This window comes from Larus michahellis, chromosome 4 (assembly GCF_964199755.1).
Source record: "Larus michahellis chromosome 4, bLarMic1.1, whole genome shotgun sequence".
NCBI classification, from domain to species: Eukaryota; Metazoa; Chordata; class Aves; order Charadriiformes; family Laridae; genus Larus; species Larus michahellis.
In genome coordinates, this window is record NC_133899.1 from 70,326,418 (window position 1) to 70,345,601 (window position 19,184).

Here is a 19,184-nt window from a genome sequence, read left to right on the forward strand (position 1 = left end):
TTTGTATCGGTTGGTCGATGGGTTTGTTGGGTTTTTTGGCTTTTTTTTCCAGTTTGAGGATTTGTGGTTTTGAAAGTTAGAGACTTTTTTTTTCCCTTTAAATTAGAGGTGTGACTATTGACTCATTTGCAGTGGGGGATCAACCAGGGCTGGTTAAAGTTGTTACCTCCCCCAGTTGTCCGCCCATCTCTTTCCTCGTTTTCCCTCAGCAGGAAGAGCTTTCTTAGACTGGCAGCAACTCCTGATAGTTACCAGTTTACAGCCTAGCATAAAAAAGGAAGCTAAAAATTGACCCTTGTCAGTGGTAATACTTCTTTTGCTGTCAACTGCAGATGCTGAAGAATACATCTCAGTAATACCTGCTGGGCAAAAAGTACCTGCAGGAGCACAGCAAAGGGCTTTGAGCAATAATTGCTTAAACCACCCTAGTTTAGGTGACTGCAAAAGTCTGAGTGTCTCAAGGATTCACCTTAGTCTAGAAATTAGCACTGTCAAATTATAAATTATAAGGAAAATCACAATACAGCTCTTCAATACTGCAGCTCCACTGTGAGACTGTCCAATCTCATGTACAGCAATGAAAAAGACTAAAGTGAAGCATTGATACTATTTTCAATGAGCTTAAAAGCTTTCTCACATGTAGATGAATAATCATATCTTTCAAATATTTGCTGTATCAGACTATCCGGTATGGATTGGTGAAATCATCACTGCCTGAGAAAAGAGCCGAAGGTTGTTTGTGAGCTTATAAAACGTCCCCTCAGAGACTTGATGTTATGAACTGGCCTAATGAAGCATTATGTGTTTTCAGTAAGTCAGCTGTGCAGTTGCTGGTGGTTAATATTGTGTCAGAGTCCTGGGGGCACTCATAGGCCCTGACTGGGTCCATCCTCCCTGGAAGCCCACGCACACCCTCTCGCCTGGTGCGGGGGCTCTGTGTTAGTTTGGGGCTGGCACCTAGACCCGTCCTGAGCACTGCTGGGGGTGTGCAGATCTCCAGTCCTGTCTTCTGGATGGACCCTTGACATAGGCAATAGCTTTCTCTCCAGCCCTGTCTCTGGTCCTGTGTGGATTCTGAGCCTGACTCTCCACCCTGCCCTGTCTGGGACTGTCAGTGGACGCCGTCCCCAGCACCTGCTCTGCCCATCCTATCTCCCTGAGGTCACTGCCTCTGCCAGGGGGACACCCGTGACTCCCAGCTCATCCTCCCCTGTGGAGCAGCCTTGCTCTTGCTGTTCCCTGACAATAAGCTCAGCAATAGGCCAGTGATCATGAGGATGCTAAGACTGGACACAAAAATGTTCAATAGTGAACAACGAGTCAGAGACCAGAGAAATCCAAGAACAATGACAGTGGAAGTATGTAATTACCCTACTTTGTTCAATAGTGGTTAAGAGAAATTCTGTTTAGCAAATGCACAAAACAAATCCAAAGATGTTCCTGTAGTGAAAATCCAGCTTGTCTCTGCGCTTGCAGAACTCTGTCCCTCTGCTGAACGCATGCTGACAACTGTGCATGTGCTTCAAAAATAAAATGGATGAGTCAGTTCCTGAAAACTGTCCTCTCCCTAACTCATTTTGTTTGGACTCACTAAAAGTCACCAATAAACTATTACACACTCAAGCTGCTTCATTCTCTTCAGGGAGGATTTCACTGCCTTCTCTAACCCTACCACAAGAATAGCTTAACTTCTTAGCGTTCTTTTTGCCTGAGGCACAGAAAGGCAGATCATTTTTTGACGCAAGTAGAAGTTCAATTTATCCTGGGGGTATATTCCTGACTCTTCTTCGTAACTACTCCGCCTAGGACATTATACATGTGGTGTGTTTAACTAAATAAGCCCATGGTTGATTTCAAATGAAATTTATCACCACCAAGTAAGCAGAAGTAACTAAAGAGAAAATCCATCATAAACTTAGGAAGGCTCTGTTTGAGTCAAAAACAAAGAACAAGTAGACTGCAATTTCAATAATAATAATAATAATAATAAATAATAATATGAAGAAGTTGTCCAGAAAAACCTTCCCATGTGCTGCTGCCTTTGCATACAGCTGTTTCCTTTATACAAAATGGTCATGTCTCTCACAGGCTGAACGAATATAGTACACACAAAGCTGATATAAGTCCTTCCCCAGGGACTGTTCAAGACCTTGAGAATGGCGAAGACTGCAATATGGAAAACCAAGAGCGGTGGAATTTCCTAACAACCACCCCTAGCTGAATTAAACTCACCCTAAATTTGCAATAGCAGTGCCATTCTGCAGATGGGTTTTCTCACTAGACAGGTTCCTTCAGTATCCCATTCGTGAAATAATTCTAGTACCTTTCCCAGCTCTGCTATAATATGGGAATGAAATTAAGAAAAAAATCTATTGGTACTAGCAACTAAATATTCTTCATAGCATCGATGTAGCGAGTAGCCTTGTACCTTTCAGCAGGGCATTTCTGCTTCCACACCGCACACATCCCTCATTAAAGCGCATCCCTTCTATTTCTCTGCCAGCAGGCCATGGCTACCTGGATGGATGCTGAACCTTTCACAGGTTCAGTAGATCTCATCAGAGATCCTTGTTCCTTCTAACAAAGTTTCCCCTGTGTCTAAAAGGCAATGCATTCCTTTTCATAAAGAGATTATTGAAGTGGCATGAGCTCTCTTTTACTAGATCCTCAGAAAGTTTAGGACTAAACAAATTGAAGCTGGTGCCCTATGTTTCAAAACTGATGAAGAGGTGTTGACTGCTGTGACAACCTTCCTATCCCCCTCAGTCCACAAATCTGTGATGTGGGTGCTTTGCACTGCTGAAGAGCAACACAAATGGTTTCACAAGATATTTTCACTGCCTCAAAATCCTCTCAAAGACCTGAAAGCTTACTGCCAATTTATCAGGATTCAAAACAGATACCATCTGCCTAGTCATTCTGCCTGGGTTTGGGTTTTTTTTTTTGCTTTCCTTTCAGGTGATCACTCCATACCACAGTGACATCCTTTTCTGCCCTCTAGCAATAGACCCTGAAAAGGGGATCTTCCATCACAGCAACATGCAAAGACTTTTGCTCGTTTATTTCTAAGTGTGGAGGTATAATCAACGTAGCCTCTGATTCTTGACCTTGATGGCCAAGGCAACGTCTTTATGCCTTCTTCTTTGGGTAATTGAAACCAATTTTCCTTTTCACCTATCCCTTTTACAACAAAATGTTCTAAAATAAATAAACAGGAAGGATTAGAAAAGGCTTCACAAAATGGCATTACCTCTTTATCATAATCAAGGGATTAATCCAGAAAAAGCAAAAATCAATAAATTTCAATAGAAAATCTACATTCTCCTTTGTATCCCATTACACATAATTAGCTTATACTGGGATTGAAAGAGGTTTAACAACAGTTGTCAGGTAGCGCCTAAGGTTTTTTAAAACATTGTAGAACGAAGTTTGCTAGTCTTGCATAAACTGATGCATAGAAATCAAGCAGCTGTAAAGCTATAAGAACTGTGCCGGGAGCCCTGGGGTCTATGTAAGACATTGTAGCAATTTTTTCATGTTATCTCTTTAAATAATATAGAGAGAATTTGGCCAGGCTAATTGTTTTAAAATAATTTTCTCCTATCCAACTTCTATAAATCCTCATAATTCTGAAGCTGAAAGAAAACTGGATCCTCTTAGATCATTTAGGAGGACCCTTCCATAATTATAACCATCCCCTTGAAAATATAAAAAGTTACAGAAATGGACTTGACAGAGACAAAAGTGAAAGAATTATTTTAGCTTGCTGAACTTGTGGATAAGAAAGTACAAATGAATCTGTTTTTTTAATCAGTAGAAAATTAGAATGAGTGAGCTCTTGAGGCCCCTTGGGAGATGGGGCAGATGGCCTTGCAATCAGAAAGTGATGCTTTTTCTAGAGTAGATTGATAGTCTGCCTTCTAGCCTTCTCCACTTAGAATAAAAGAAGAGTGATGAACGCATAAGGGGCAACTTAATGAATGCTGTGTGACTTCCACTGAGGTAGTGTTTCGGTTCTATATAGTGCAGCTAGAATATGTCTGATAGAAGTGTGTGGATTTTTTTTCCAGAAAGGCAAAAGATCAGTGACAAAACCAGAGATGGAAAAATTTCCTTTATTTTAAAAGCTGGCTATGACAATGAAAAGGACCATAACGATTTTACTTAGAATCTGTTAAAGAAACAACTCACCCGGGCCATTTGTATGCTATTCACAAGGTTCTACTTACACCTTCCATTCCCACCATGGTAAGTAAATAGTCGATTGTAAATTTTTTTTTTCTTAGGTGTGTTGATTTCACCCCATTGCTTTTCTTGTCATTCTATGTTTCCCTTGCATTTCACATATATGAAGAAAACCAAAGAACCAATGCAAAACAATGTTTAATGACAGCCAGATTCTTATGTCAGTTATGGTTTAGCCATCTCAGTTATCCGAATTTCATCAGATGCAATTAGTCGTTGGCTGAATTATCTATATTTGTGCAACTGTTTTCAGCATGTACATTAAGATGAGAAACGAGAAACTTATAGGTAGAATTTTATCTTCCTTGCAGAACTTTTTACTTAAAATGAGATGGCACAACATGCGACGCAATTTGTCATAGTTTACTTTGGTCACAAAGTGTGGTCAGAAAAATAGACTTTTTATTGCTTCAGATATAAGAAAATGTTACAGACCAGTCTTCCTGTCTTACCTATTTATCTATCTGTTTCCAACATGTCTATCAGATGGCATCTGGGTGGAACTATTTTGATTTGAACAAAATTTGACATGAGTCTCTAAAGTACTCAGAAGGGAAAAAAAAAAAATCAACAGATTTTGACCAGCTTATTTCCTGGTTTTACTGGAAATCAACTTGACGAAGAGGCTGCAAAAAAAAAAAACCTTGGAACATCCTCCTCAGTATTAAAGACAAAAAAAAAAAAGATCTATAAGACTCCTGGATTCCTATGTCTCCTGGGACAAGACAGTGAAGGATGGCAGAAGGCAATCTATAGAAATAGTTTATCATGATACTGTCAAAAGCTAAATGCAGAAATCCCTTGGAGGACAGAAGGGAGAGCCTCTACTAGGTCAGGGCTATGAAGTGCAGCAACCCAAGGCATTATGCATACTATTACAAGGTGATGTCTAATGACATACACAAGTTAAAAAAAAGAAGGTAACAGCAGACTGAAGGAAAAGGGGGAGGGAATAAAGAGCTGAAGAGAAAGATCACAAACAAGGACAGTCCAATGGCACACTGAAGCTTTATTAGTAATTTTATTTGGAAATTAAATCCAATCCCTACATTCCAAAATGGTAGAAATTTACCATTTAAGTCATGTCACAAACGTTGCCCAAGTCTGTTTCAGAACCAGTATGGTGCTTTTATTTTAAGCTCACCATAGAAGTGAGATGTCACAGAAAATTCCCTTCCCTTCCCTTCCCTTCCCTTCCCTTCCCTTCCCTTCCCTTCCCTTCCCTTCCCTTCCCTTCCCTTCCCTTCCCTTCCCTTCCCTTCCCTTCCCTTCCCTTCCCTTCCCTTCCCTTCCCTTCCTCAAAATATTTAAAAAAAATAATAAAAATAAACTTATTTTGCCTAAATTTGATGAAGAATTCACTTTGAGTTTTTTATCTTCTGATGGCTGCATGAATTTAAGGCCTGGTCCAAAATTTGACATTACTGACAAAAATTTAGTTTATTCAGTATCTTTTAGACCAGCCTCCCAGTTACAGAACTACTTCCAGCTCCTTTTGCCCTCTCTCTTGCAAGCTGTAGAAGTCGTTCTAACAACATAGCTGGGGGAAAAAAAAAAATATTGAAAGAGACTTTCATTTTTATAATCTTTCTTAATGTTACCCCATTTCATATTCTCTTTAAAATAAGTGAGATGGTATTGTGGATCAGTGGACCATCACTCCGGGCTAGCCATCTTGTATGATCGCAGATAATTTAAAGAGAATACATTTCTATATTCACCTTTCAGTTCACAGCCTTTCAACCATGCAAAGCAGTTTGAAAATAAATAAAAACGTTTCACACTTTTTTTTTTGGGGGGTGTGTGTGTGTATGTGTTTGAAGTCCACGTAATCAGAGTATAATCAAGACTGAAAGTGGGGGGTGGGAGGGTTACCAGTTTTAACAGAGTGTGTTGGAGGGAGAAAACGGGGGAAGTTTCCCCTCGCTGCGACTCCGGCGCCGGCCGCATCCGAGCACCCGAGCATCCTAGCGCTGTGCTCTGCTGCCACCTTGGCCGCGCCGCGGGACGTGCAGGCGGCCCCGCTCCGCGCCCGCGGAGCTCCCCGCTGCGCGCCTGTGGCAGCTCTCCTCCCGCCTGGGAAACCTCAGTCGGTCAGGTCTTGCCACGCTCTCCGCTCCTGTCACCCGCTGTTATAAATAGGACAGGGATATATGCAATGTCTGAAGGGTCTGCTTTTTTTTTTGGAGAGGGGCTGGGGGGTGTGTGTGGGGGGAACGCTCTTCAAAGGAGGTTTATTTGATTGTTGTGCTTAAATTCGAAACTTAGAAATGTGAGTGGGAGGAGAATAGTATTTTTTTCTCCCCGTTTGCTCACTGTAGGATTATTCTTCTTCCTTGTCCAGCCTTATCTTGCACATTTACTGAAGGGAGCACTCAGATTCCCCTTCACACACACCGACCTGCCTCCGTGTCCGTCCTGCTGCGTGGCCACTGGGGCTCTGGAAGGAGCTCCCAGCAGTCCATCCCACGTCCGGGCTCTCAGTGTCGCTCAGCTGCAGTTAGAGGACCCCCCTCTTTTTTGGCGGGGGTAAGGGGGGTAAAGAAGGGTGACAGAAACATCATAATTTACTGAAAAAAATATATATAAATGGATATTAGAAATCCAATGGAGTTTGCTAATTTCCTTGCTTCCCTCTCTACATCTTCATGTTACAGTGCTACAGCGTTGTCTTGACATCAGTCTCCAAGCTGGTGGTACTGAGTTTGGAAAGCTTTCGTGCACTTCATTTCATCTTTGAATTGCACATGCTTTTTCTGTCATTTTTAAGGCTCTCTTCTGCTTCGGAGGAACCATGTTCTGACATGCTGGAGTTTGCTGGTGGTAAATATTTCCTTTGACTACAAAGTGCATGTGTGAAAAAGGCTTTATTTTTCTTTCTTTCTTTTTTTTTTTTTTCCCCTCATGGAAATATGTTTCTTTCTCGCTTGCTCCTTTCTCTGCTGTTATTAATAACCTGTAAATGAGTTGAATCTGGAGGTCTGAGTGAAATAGCACTTTCGGATCCATACTTTCAGCCACACCATGCTGAGGAAAGTGCAGAAGCTCTGTATATGCATGTGTGAGAGGGATTCATGCGATGCGTGTGACAGTTTGCATACCAGACTCGGTGACAAAGTAGGGACCACAGGTGAGTCCCCAAGAGATCCGCTTTGCCGAGAGGATTTTTCCAGCCCCTAACCACAGAGGAGAAGTATTCAGCTCTCCAACTGCTCCCCAGAGCTGGCGGTTCTGATTTGTTTCAACTGAAAATAATCAAGAATAGAAAATGACACGTAATAAAAAGTCCCCAGCCAAGCAGCCGTGTGCGCTGCGGTTCCTCTCAAATAAGCGCTCCCCCATGGGCTGAGGTCTCGGTGCCCAGGCAAGAGAAAGGGCTGCAAAGGGTTAAGCCGCTGACTTGCTTGCTAGGCAAAGTTTGAGGAAGAATATGTCTGAGGCTGAGTATGCTGCAGCCCCGCGTTTGAAATCTGTCACCCTCACTTAGGAGCTCTGCATCTCTGGTTGTCACCGGTGAATAATGATCACACGGCGATAAGATCGCTCTGTGGCGTTGCGCCGGAGCCGCCGGGGGAAATAGAAGAAAGGAAATTACGAGGCGTTTAACCGCTTTAGCAGGGTGTTCTTCAGTGTCATCGGTGGGTGTCAGGGTCAAATGACCGGCTGGACAGCAGCTTGGAAAGAAAATTTCCTTCCTCCTTTCCTTGAGAGAAACCTTGGGTGATGGTGACCATTGGCAGCTATGGAAAACAGAGACCTTGGTGGTGATCCCTAAAATAATACCATGCCGGAGCCCAGCTGTTCTGCCACTTTCTCCCCTTTCAACCTGCCGGACCCGGTGGGCTTTGGGTGACCTACCGAGGAGGACCCACCTCCGCAGGAGCAGGTAACGGCTAGTTAAGTCACTTTCTGGATTGACACGATCTTGATTTGACCAAAGTGTGTCCCGAGTATCTTTCTCTGATTTGAAGGGTGGGCTGATTGAGGGGCCAGGGGCAGGGAGGGGAACAGGAATAATTCCGCCTAACCTCTCTGAGCCCGTGGGGCAGGGCAGCAGCCGGCAGCCTTGCAGAAGTTTTTAGCATTCCCACTTTCCTCCGTGGTAAGGGGCATTAGGGGCAGAAATGCCTGGAATCGATGAAGGTCTGCTCTGCCTTATGTGTTGCCGACAGGTTGCCAATATCGGGGACGTGGAGAAAGAAGGGATGGGTGAACAGAGGGTGAGAGAGACTTATAAGGGTGATTTTTCTCACGAGAAAATGCACCGGTTGTCTATCAGCTTTGGGAAAGAGATATAAATCATGCGCAAATAAGCGCTCTGAAAAGTATACAGAGCCTTTAAAAAAAAAAAAAAAGACGACAGGTCTTAAACAGTCAAAAAGGACCCAGAACAGCCTTTGAAAAAGGTTTTTCATTCGCCTTTGGACCCTACGGGGCTCCTGATCCTTTCATCCCTCGGGACCAGCTGGGAGCAGCAAGCATAGACTCGACTTCAGAGCAGCGCCTTCTCCGAGCCGGGGACACAGGCTCCCCCCGCGGGTCTGACCCGTGCCGGACCCGCTCCTTCCCGGCCGGCTGAGCCCCGCGGCGGGCCCCGGGCTCCCTCCCCTCCACCCCGGGGGCCCAGAGCAAATCCCGGCCCCCAAAGCAGCGGTTCGGGGCGGGGGGCGGGGGGGAGCGGGGTCTTGTCCTCGACTCCTTTCCCCTCGCCGAGTCCCATGAAAAACGCCGGGCTACCTGCGCTCCCCCTTCCGCGCAACCACCCACACCCCCAACCCCCCCCGGCCGACGCTCTGCGCATCCGTGTAGGTGAGGGCGCAACCTTTTCTCCGAGCGGGCGGGCAGCGCGGCTCGCCACGGGGCTATCAGTACGCGGGGGCTCTCCTAAGCCCCCTCGGAGGGCAAAGGGGTGGAGAGCAGGGCGCGGGGGGGGCGGGGGAGGGGGCAGAAACAGCGCCGAGCACAGCGCGGTAGGGCTGACCCTCGCCGGGGCTCCGCGACGGGCTCCTGGGTACGGCTTGTTAAGCCTTTGAAGTCTTGAATAATTTAGCGCCCCCCCCCCCCCACCAAGCGAAGGGCGAAGGAGGTGCAGAGACAATGGCGAGTGATTCAGCTTTTGAGGTACGGCTGAGCAGAAAACGCAAGCCAGCGAGCAGCCGGGGGTGAGGGGGAAGCAAACCCCGAGGCATTTCAGTTGCTTTTTCTGTTTCCTCGACACATGGCATTGATCAGCTCTCCTCTTCTCTCCTCCATCCCTCCCCAGCCCCTCTCTTAAAGTAACTCGCAGGAAAAGACGTTATTGTGCATTTTCTTTACTAATGGGGGAGTCCGAAGCAAATTCTCTTCGCACACCCCACGTCCCACCTTGACGACTTTATCCTATGGCTCAAGTGCTTCTCGGTTTTAAATAGTACTGCCTTTAAAGGGACTTGTCAGGACAAGGCAGTAGCTTACCAGGGAACTGAGCGGCGGGGGAAGGGTTACCCCGAAACAAGCGCAGACAGCCCGGGATGTATATACACACGCAGGCACACACATGAACACTCACACGCACACGCACTGAATGTGCTGCAGGAGACATGGGGGGGGGGGGGGGGGGGGGGGGGCGCGCTTGTTAGCGCTTTAGGGCAAAAGGTGGTTTCTCCAGCGGTTTTAAAGTCTTTCTGACTGATGATGGAAATCAGACGGAATACTAAAGGAGGTCCGTCTCTTCCCTGAGGGTTGGACTTTCTTTTATTCTATGTTATATTTATTCGGTGCTGCTATTGCCTACCTAAAAGTTAGCGGGGGGGGGGGGGGGGGGAAGGAGAAGGAAAGAAGGGGGGTGGGGGAGGCGGGCTTGTCGCTTGCTGCACATGAAATATCGCCATGTTGGTGGAGAGCACGGCTGTAATTACTGCTAGCGAGGGCATCTCCCAGCTAGGACCGCAGCTCGGGGAGTTTTTCAGCTCATTCCACGCCTTCCCTTCCGATACACCCCGAGAGTCCCCAGAGCAGCGGGACCGAGGTAGCCCCGCCGCGAAGGGCGGCGATATCCGCACCTTCATTTCCCGCAGCCCCGGCCCGCCGGGCTCCGCGGAGAGGCGGGGCGGGGGTCCGGGGGCTGCCCACCCCCACCCCACTCCCCCGGGCAGCGCCGCCCGCTTGGTTCTCCTCGCCGAGAGTAGGGCGAGTCCAAAGGGACGGAGCTCGTTAAAGTGCCCTCAGCGAGCAATGGGTTAAAAGCGGGAGGAAAAAAAAAAAAAGAAAAAAAAAAGCAAAGAAAGAAAAAGAGAAAACCTAGCCTGACTTTGCCTCTTGGAAAGCTTTAGGTTGCAGCCCTGCCTTCCAAGCATTCTTTAAACTACAAATGTGGGAGGGACTCCAGGAGAGAGAGAGAGAGAGATGGCTATCAACTGAATTCATTACTGTAAACATCTCCCTGGGGTGTCAGGCAGGGAGGAAAAAAAGGCACGACTTACATTAGCAGGGAATAGTCAGAACTGAGGCATCGTTACTGCTAAGATCAGCCTGCAATCCCGGCTGAAGGCGGGCGCAGGACTTGGAGGGAGCCAGACACACGGACTCACACATATACTTACATATATGTGTCCGATGCCTTCTCCGACTTCCAAGGGTCCTGGCTCTCCGTGCCTGCTCCTCATGTGATCCTTCCACCAGTTCCAGAGGACAGAAAGAGAGAGAGAAAAAAAAAAAAAAAGAAAGAAAGCAACCCCAAGATCAGGCGTACCCGCAGTCCCTTCTCGTTTATTTTTTACCGGAGAAGGAGGAGCGGCGGGGGGAAGAGCGAGCGAATCGAGGAGAGAAAGTGCGTTGGGGATGCCAGAGCCGCGGGCTGCGCGCCGGAGGAGGAGGTGGCGAAGGGGGGAGGACGATGCCGCTGCCTCGTAAGGGCGGAGGAAGGCGCGGGAGGCGCGGGGGTCGCTCCGGAGCGGCGGCGGCGGCCGGCGGGGAGCGGGGCCGGCCGGGAGCGGCGCTGGGCGGCCGCGCTGCGCGGCGCGGAGGGCGGCGGCCACCACCGAGGAACGGCGGCGGCGGAAAAGTTTTGGTGTGGGGGGCCAGAGGCGCGGAGGGGGATTATGATTGGTGCCGGCGAGGGATTCCCAGACACCGCCAGGTACAGTTGGGATTTCATTTCTCTCTCTTTTCCTTCCTGGTAACTCTAGCCTCGGGCGATTTAAAGCCGCGGTGCCCTTTGCCTTCTCCGAGAAGGCAAAGTTAAGGAGCCGGGATCAGGTGGCGTGTCAGGAACATCGCCTCCGCCTCATTAGAGCCCCACGTCTGCGAGTGTGCGGCACCCAGGCACACACACGCACGAATTTATGAATGGCCGGCGGCGAGCGTTAGCGGGGTCCCCGGGTTATTTTCCACCGGCGTGTGCGTTAGGAGCGGGGCTCGGCGCTCGCAGCTGCAGGGGGCTCCCGGATCCCCGATCGCATTTTAGTGCCGAGCCGGGAGGGTGCCGAACCCGGTCCCCCCCCGCCACCCCCCCCCCCCCAACCCGTGGCCCCCGCACGGCGCCGGGCGGGGAAGGGAGAGCCGAGAACTACCCCTGCTGCAGGGGAAGGGGCAGAGCGCCTGTGTTAGCCACCACCATTAGTATTATCTGGGAGGTGGTTCTGAGAAACGGGACCTTTAAAGATGAGCTTTGCTCGGAAGAGGCAGTCGGCTTAGCTCGGCGCTGGAAAGTGTTTAAAGAGATCTACGGGGAGAGCAGGGAGCTGCGCCCGGCAGGAGGATCCATCAGATCCCCATCAGCAGCCTCCGGAGCGGGGCTGGTGGTGAGTGGGTGGAGGCGAGGTTAAGAGAATTGGATCAGGATTTCGGAATACAAAGGATCCCTTCCTTGGTCTGCTGAGTTACACGGTGATCTCTGGCAAAATAGTAACAAATACTGCGGGGGGGGGGAAGGGAGGGGGGGTAACAAAAAATAACAGATCGCAAAAAGAAGTCAAACAGCTGAAAAGACCTCTGTAGAGCATGAGATAAAACCCCATAAAAGATAAAGAAATCAGCAGCAAAGTAAAAGAGTAAGACTCTCCACCTTCTTTTCAGAGTGGGAATCAGTCAACAGGAGCTTTTAATTAATTTTAATGGGGGAAATCTGTTTTAAAGCTTACAATAAGCTAATAAATCCAAGGCACAAATCCGTGTAAATTCCTGTACTGTGTGTGGAAGGTACTGGTTAGATTTCTTCAGATGCTGCTTTTTGCAATGCGGAGCTCAGCTAAATAGAAAGGGAGAGGTTCCTTACACGAGGAGCAGGAAAAGATATTAAAGCAAGTCAGACCTCTCACACACACACAGACGTGTACACACACACGCACAGAAAGACGGGGTGTGTGTTAGAGAGGTTTATTTACTGCATCTAACTTTACAGTGCTTGCAGGGAAATTAAACCAGTTTCGAGGTTGAGACTGATTGCTACTTGGGATTAAAAAACCCAACCAATCAGACAAAAAAAAACATCCCCCAAACTTCCGTGGACTTAATTCCTTGCTTCATTCACTGACGTGGTCTTTCTCCAAGCGCACCTTTATATGTTTGTAGTTTCAGAGAAAATTCATGAATTGGTTTCAGATATATCTAGTTTTGGAAGGAGAAAAATCCACCTTAGCATTTTTTCAAACACTTAAAAGGTACTGTACCTATGCCTTTATCCACCTTTCTTTCCTTTCTTCCTTTAAAGAGTCAATGTATGCAGTGTTATCATTGAGGCATAATCTTTGCATAACCAAAGAGATACAACAGATGTTATTTAAAAGTCACCATTTCTAAGTGACAAAAGTGATGTTGAAGTGTTAGTGTTGTTCCTGAAAATTGTGTGAGAGGAGAGATTTCAGACATCATTACCATTTGTTGGAGGCTTGCTGTTTAAACAGTTGTTCTCTGTCCTGATCTGGTAGCGAGACAGTTAAAAAGTAAGAGAGTTCAGGCCTGGAGTACTGTAGGTGAAGCAAGTCAGAGCACTGTGCAAATACAGTGTCTGTAAAACTACCTGTGACTAGAACAGTCATCAGTGTTTTCCAAAGTCCAAGGCTGCAGCAAGAAGAAGTGGTGCTGGAATGCACCCAGCATTCTTAAAAGAGTCGCTCCTCACATACACCCACACCCTATATTTTGTATAAGGTGATGTTATCTGTGTTTGGCTTTGAGAGTCTGGATCTAATTTGAGCCACTGTTACAAGTCACATTTATATCCTGGCCTGCTGGATAGTTTGATTTAGGATGTAGACATATCTCCTTTGCGCAACCCTACACCCTCCCAGTTGGAATCTGCATTACATAGGCTATGGTTTCCTTCGAGAATCAAGAATGTGCTTGCCTTTAACTGCTTAAAATAGCAGTACCTAAACTGTAGGATGTTATTAGGGCTGACTTCCCTACCCTTCCCGCAGAAAAGAAGGAGAGGCATAGTTTTACCAAGTCAAGAAAACAAAAAGGAGTTCAAACAAGCATCGCTATCAGGCTTTTCTTGTACTGCACTTTCTATTTAAAGGACTAGAAAGAAGGCACACTTAAGATAATACTGTTTCCAGGAAGGTGAGAGCTTTATTTCTTAATCTTTTCTGCTACCTCTTTAATCTCAAAATGAGTTCATTTTTCACTAGATTACTTTCATGTAACTTTCAGGCTTTTACCAGACGGATTCAAATCCAGTCCATTAGTGACCTCTATCTGTGGGAAGTGTATAGTCAATGGTGGTGTTTTTCCCTTTTTCTTCAGCATAGTGGATTGGAAACACAGGCTATAAATTGATTTGGTCTTTTATACCTGCAGATCACCTAGCTTGTCAGGTTATCAATGTCATAGCCATTACAGGCAATACGATTTCCTAGTGTTTTAAACAGCAAAACAAGAAAACTAAACTCCAGTTCCAAACATGAATCCTGAACTTGAAAAGAACTCTAAATCAATTCCAGCTATTCCGGTGATAATATAATGAACATTTGCAAAAATCAGGAAAATAAAAACTATCCAGTGATCTTAAACATCAATAATGAAGGAATTGCATTTATGTCCGTCTGATGGTTTAATACTTACTCTAAAGCAGGCTGACTCTATGTGAAATTTTATTGCCCCTGAGTGCTTACATAATAACTGAAACTTGAGACAAACACTCAGACCAGATATACTATAAGTAGACTTTATAGTAGCAGGGTGTTTAAAAAATGTAAAAAAAAAAAATATCCAGCTGTGTCTATATTAGGAATACATGTCAGAGATCAAGGAAAAGGGGGTCTTTATAAACAGATGGTCTCTTTTAGGGGATTATTAAACCCAGCTTCCCAATACTAATTTGTCTCTTGTTTATATCCACGGCTATATTCCATGTTTTAGTTAGTGATTGTAAATGGCAGTTGAGGACTTGATCAGCAATATCTCTGGGTAGGTGTATACCATTGTTTGACATTTCCCAGATTGTAGCTGATTACCTCAGCGCTCGGTAATATGATGGGTTTAGGTGTTTCCTTGCGTCCCCCTTGGGCAGTCTTTTTAGGAGTCGTTCTGCCAATGCTTTTTATTTATTTCCTCAAGAAACCCAAAGGGCTGGAACTTGCCTCAGAGGTATAAAAATTGCTTTTTCTTTTCTTTTGGTGAAACAAATACTTGTTTTTTTTTTTTTTGTCTTATAAAAAAAACGTAGAAAAGAATAATGTAAAGAAGGCTAATTTATCATACACTGAAGATATGAGCTTTAGTTCCCCTACAGCTGTGTGTAACCCACACCTTTCAAGTAATTGACTTCTTTTACAGAAAACCAATGAAAAAATCATCATTAAAATATGTTTCTTGACAGGCATGTTTTATTCATTTCTTTAAAACAAACTCAAACCTTAATCCATAGGTAATATTTAGGAAAGAAGTGTTTGAAATAATTCTGTTTACCAAATTATATTCTAGTCACATCAAACAATATGTCCCAGGAATAGTGCAATTTAATCTGATATTTTCAGCCACTGGTGAAAGGTGTTAGGACCTTCTTTGCCTTCTTTTTTTTTTTTTTATTGATGTTTTACCCAGCTAACACTTTGGGTTTTTTGCCTCTTCGATTCCTTCTTCTGACATGGCCCTTTGAACTGAATCAAAATTAAATACTAGCAACAACTTAAAACAAATCCATCATGCTCTATTCAGCATTCGTGAAAACTTAATGATGCATAAAGAGGTCTGTAAAATATCTCTTCTAAAAAGAAATCATGTGCTATTTATCAGCTCTACGTAGAAACTATCTCCTGTATATTTTACTTCAAGCTGTAACTGCTTTATTTATTAATTTGATGTAGAAGAAACCCTTTCTAGCCTAGTTTAATGCGAGGATGTATTTATAACAGCATACGGCACAGAGAATTGTTGATCATTCAGAGGTACACTGTCACTGAAACTGATCCTTCAGTCCTTGCAGTCAAAACTCAACAGGCTTCTGATGTACAGGATCAGATCATCGCTAGACTCGGTCCTGCAAAGTGTTGATTTTACTTTGGCCCCAGGTGAGAGGTGACTTGCTTCCAACAGGCCCTGGTCAGTATTTTGTAGGATCTGTTCCTTACGAAGCAGCATATTAAAGGTCGCAGATAATATTCTGGCTTGGCCTTCAAGTCAGTACGCCACTTTTCATAATGCTTAATCACCAGCTACCTATTCACAAGGTAAATTATCATTGTAATTTTCTGCAACAGTTATGGATTAAAGACTGCAGTAAAAAAAAAAAAACTGAAGAAAAAGAATCATTTTGAAAGGTAGTTTGGACAATAATCTTCAGATTATTGTAATGTTCTGCAGTCTGGTTTTACAAATCCCGGCCCAGGCAGGGACATACCTTGAGCCACAGAATACAGAAGAGGGCATTTAGTTCCTTTTGTCATAATTTATTTGCGAATATATCACAATGAAAATGTTTGGATGAAAGGGCAGAAGTTCTGCTCTTTGGTCAAAGTTCTTTATTGTGGCCAAGTTGTCAAGGGTAATCTAATTATCTTTAAAATGCAAAATTGTATAGACATCATATCAGTTCCTTCCTTAAAACATGCTAGATATGACTGAATTAATCTGAAACTATTCCACGAGCTTTATGCAGATAAAATTGACAACACTTTTTAAATGTCAGGGCTCTTGAGGGAGAATTACAGGCAAAAGATTTTGGAATTCCATCTCTCGGACTCATTAGCCGTTCACTGTCATGCATATCGGTGTTCAGCAAGGTCTGGGCAGGCTGATGCTGGACACTTCTCTTGTAGTAAATGCTGTAAACTGTACGGAAGTACTACATGACCCATTAAAAGCACGAAAGGTCAGAGCTCTGAATGAAAACCCTCATCAGCACCTTCTGAGAACTGAAATCAGTGTGCGGCAGTGTCACTCCCAGTTTCTGCTGGCAGCCTTTGTCATTCCTTCACCAAAACCAACAGGGAAAATTAAGAGAAGAGCTTTTCTTGAGAGTACTTCCAGTCCTGCACCACGTAGCCGCCTGAGTGGCTCATACCTCGCTGAGCTGTTCCCTAAAAGGTAGCCAAGAGACACCATGTGGAAAAGGGCTGCCCGTGTGGAGAAAGGACCCAGCGCTCCCACAGCGTGTCCTAGCACTGCTGGGAGCTTTCGATTATGTTCATACACAGTCCTCAATCTTCACACAGGTTGCAGAAGACCAAACCATGGTCAAGCTGCAGTCATAGGATCATCAACCACAGGCTTGTAGGTTCAGAGTTAAAAATACTGAGATTTCCTGCATGCGTTTCCTACAGAGAAAAAGAAATGCAGTATGAGAACTGTTTTAGAATGGGTATGACATTCACAATGTCATTGAAAATGAATGCAACAAAAAATAAGTACAATTTTATATTAACATCTTAGTGACAGAACAAGAGATTTAATATACGTTTCTGAAGAAGAAATGCAGGTTTTATGTATATATACATACATATAAATAATTTGTGTGTGTTACATATATAGGTGACTGTGACTTTGTCTGTAATCACAGAAGTCTCCGTCAGACCCTTCAAAACATATATAGTTAATTTTCCTTCAAAACTAATTTTGGGGGTGAACTGCAAATCAAATTAAATGAGAAGAAAAACTTATATTTTTCTTTCAGTGTGTTGGAAGTTTCTATACTGGGTAAAAAACCCGAGATGCTCCCAAGAGGTATCGCTCCCAAGAGGTATCGCTCCCAAGGTCGATGGAAAGAGTCTGTAGCAAACTTACCTGTGCTTATGAAGTAGAACTTCACAGCTGAAAAGCTGCTTTTTAAATTAATGTATTTGACTCTAGACTCAATCCTCCTCTCTTTCACTGGCAAGTTAATTTCACAGACACTCTTCTCATGATTAGAGATTACTCATGTGAGTAATAATTTGAATACTCAAAAGTGATGTCATTTAGCTGTAATTGAAGATGATACAACCCCAACAGTGTGTCTCTGGTTATACTAATGTATATGTGCTTTCATTAGGAGTTTCTTCATGTGGGTATGGAAAAACAAGCTGTGTAGGTACAAGTCATTAGACTAGAATTGTATCCTTATGAGGGTTGTAGCAGTATAGGCGTTTGTCACAGACACAGCCTACACAGGTACACTTCTATAAAAACTACCTGTAGACTCGGCATTGGGTGTGCATGTCATTTAAGGAATTACGATTTTGGTAAGCGAGGTGCTTTTACTGAGCCTGTTGCATGCCTGAAATGCCAGCTGAAGCCATGTGAGGTGTCTCTAAATGAAGAAATATTTGTGAGTAGTACCACGTAATTTCATTTGTGATCTAGGAAGTTTTTCCTAAGTGGTGCTTCTTGTGTCATTGAGAGATTTGCATCCAGCTAAATGTACCCCATTTAGCAGTCTTGTTTGTCTGGTTTCACCGGCCACCTCATTGACTGATCTAGGTTTAACCTTATTCTTATCTTCAACCACTTAGCTTTGGAGTTAGATGCAAATGCTCCTAGACTAAACATTATTTCTTGAGCCCTATCAGTGGAAAACTTGCTGTTTGTTTTATAATTTGTTATAATTATGTAAAAAAAAATAAAAAATGCCACTTTGATAACTGAATTGCTATGAAAATTGGTATGAACCTGGATCGGGTTGTTGGAGGACTCCAGTTTAATATCTTAATGCTCTATATGCATATTGCATCATGTTGTACTGATCCATTACTGTAAGCCCCGCATTATTCATTGAACAAGGGAACGTGGAGGTGGAAAAGACATATAAGGCTAACCAACAGCTTACAGTCATCTCTCTAGTACACTTATAAAATTTTTCATTCTTGATTTAAATGTTTTCAAAGATTTCATCTGAGACATTTTATCCTTTGAACTGCCCATAGGAAATTAATTTCCAACACAAAATAAGTAAATTAAACAAGTAAAAAGTGCTGTTATCCAGGCTGGTAAATTTCTCCTTCTTCAAAACAAATTTAACAGTCTAACAACAAATTTCCTCATGCTGAAGATGAGTATACAGTTAGAGACTGCTAAAATTTAACAGAACGTGAACACATACACACAGACACACAGGGTCATTCCCCACTGTATTGCTAAATCCTGTGTATCAAATTGGTATATGCCCAACAGTGATTTTTGAAATAGCTCATCCTGGCCCTGTGCCATGCTGCTCAGTGAAGAGCTGCTTCTTGCAGCAGTTCAGCAGTAAATTGTAAAATGCATTTTGCCAGTAAAGTCTTTTTTTTTTTATTATTTATTTGAGAAAGGACTTTTGCTGTTTGACAAAATTAATTTCAGAACCTTATTCTTTAGCAGTTGCGCGATAGAATAACAGTCTTTAGTCAGAGAGAAAAGTGTCTACCATTATAGCTTTGAAAATACTTGGGCAAGAAAGAAGCATAATGGACACCTCTCGGGTTTTTTTATATGTGCACTTTGAATGCTGCAGGCAGAGCCAAGTCCCTTATAATTGCCCAGAGATGCCTAAGCCTCTGTAGCAG

At 44.2% G+C, this 19,184-nt stretch overlaps 1 protein-coding gene across 8 annotated transcripts in view; it reads left to right on the forward strand.

Annotated features, from left to right (window-relative positions):
* The first annotated feature begins 6,332 nt into the window (after positions 1-6,332).
* The window catches only part of FLRT2 (fibronectin leucine rich transmembrane protein 2), a 72,871-nt gene continuing 60,019 nt past the window's right edge, over positions 6,333-19,184 (forward strand). For 2 of the 8 annotated variants that reach the window (XM_074585443.1, XM_074585444.1), the window contains exon 1: positions 11,256-11,362. The gene's annotated coding sequence lies outside the window, so the exon portion shown is untranslated. Of the gene's footprint in view, positions 8,132-8,378; positions 9,055-11,227; positions 11,363-19,184 lie in introns of those variants that run through there. The other 6 variants (XM_074585441.1, XM_074585446.1, XM_074585447.1 and 3 more) reach the window with 6 other exon arrangements.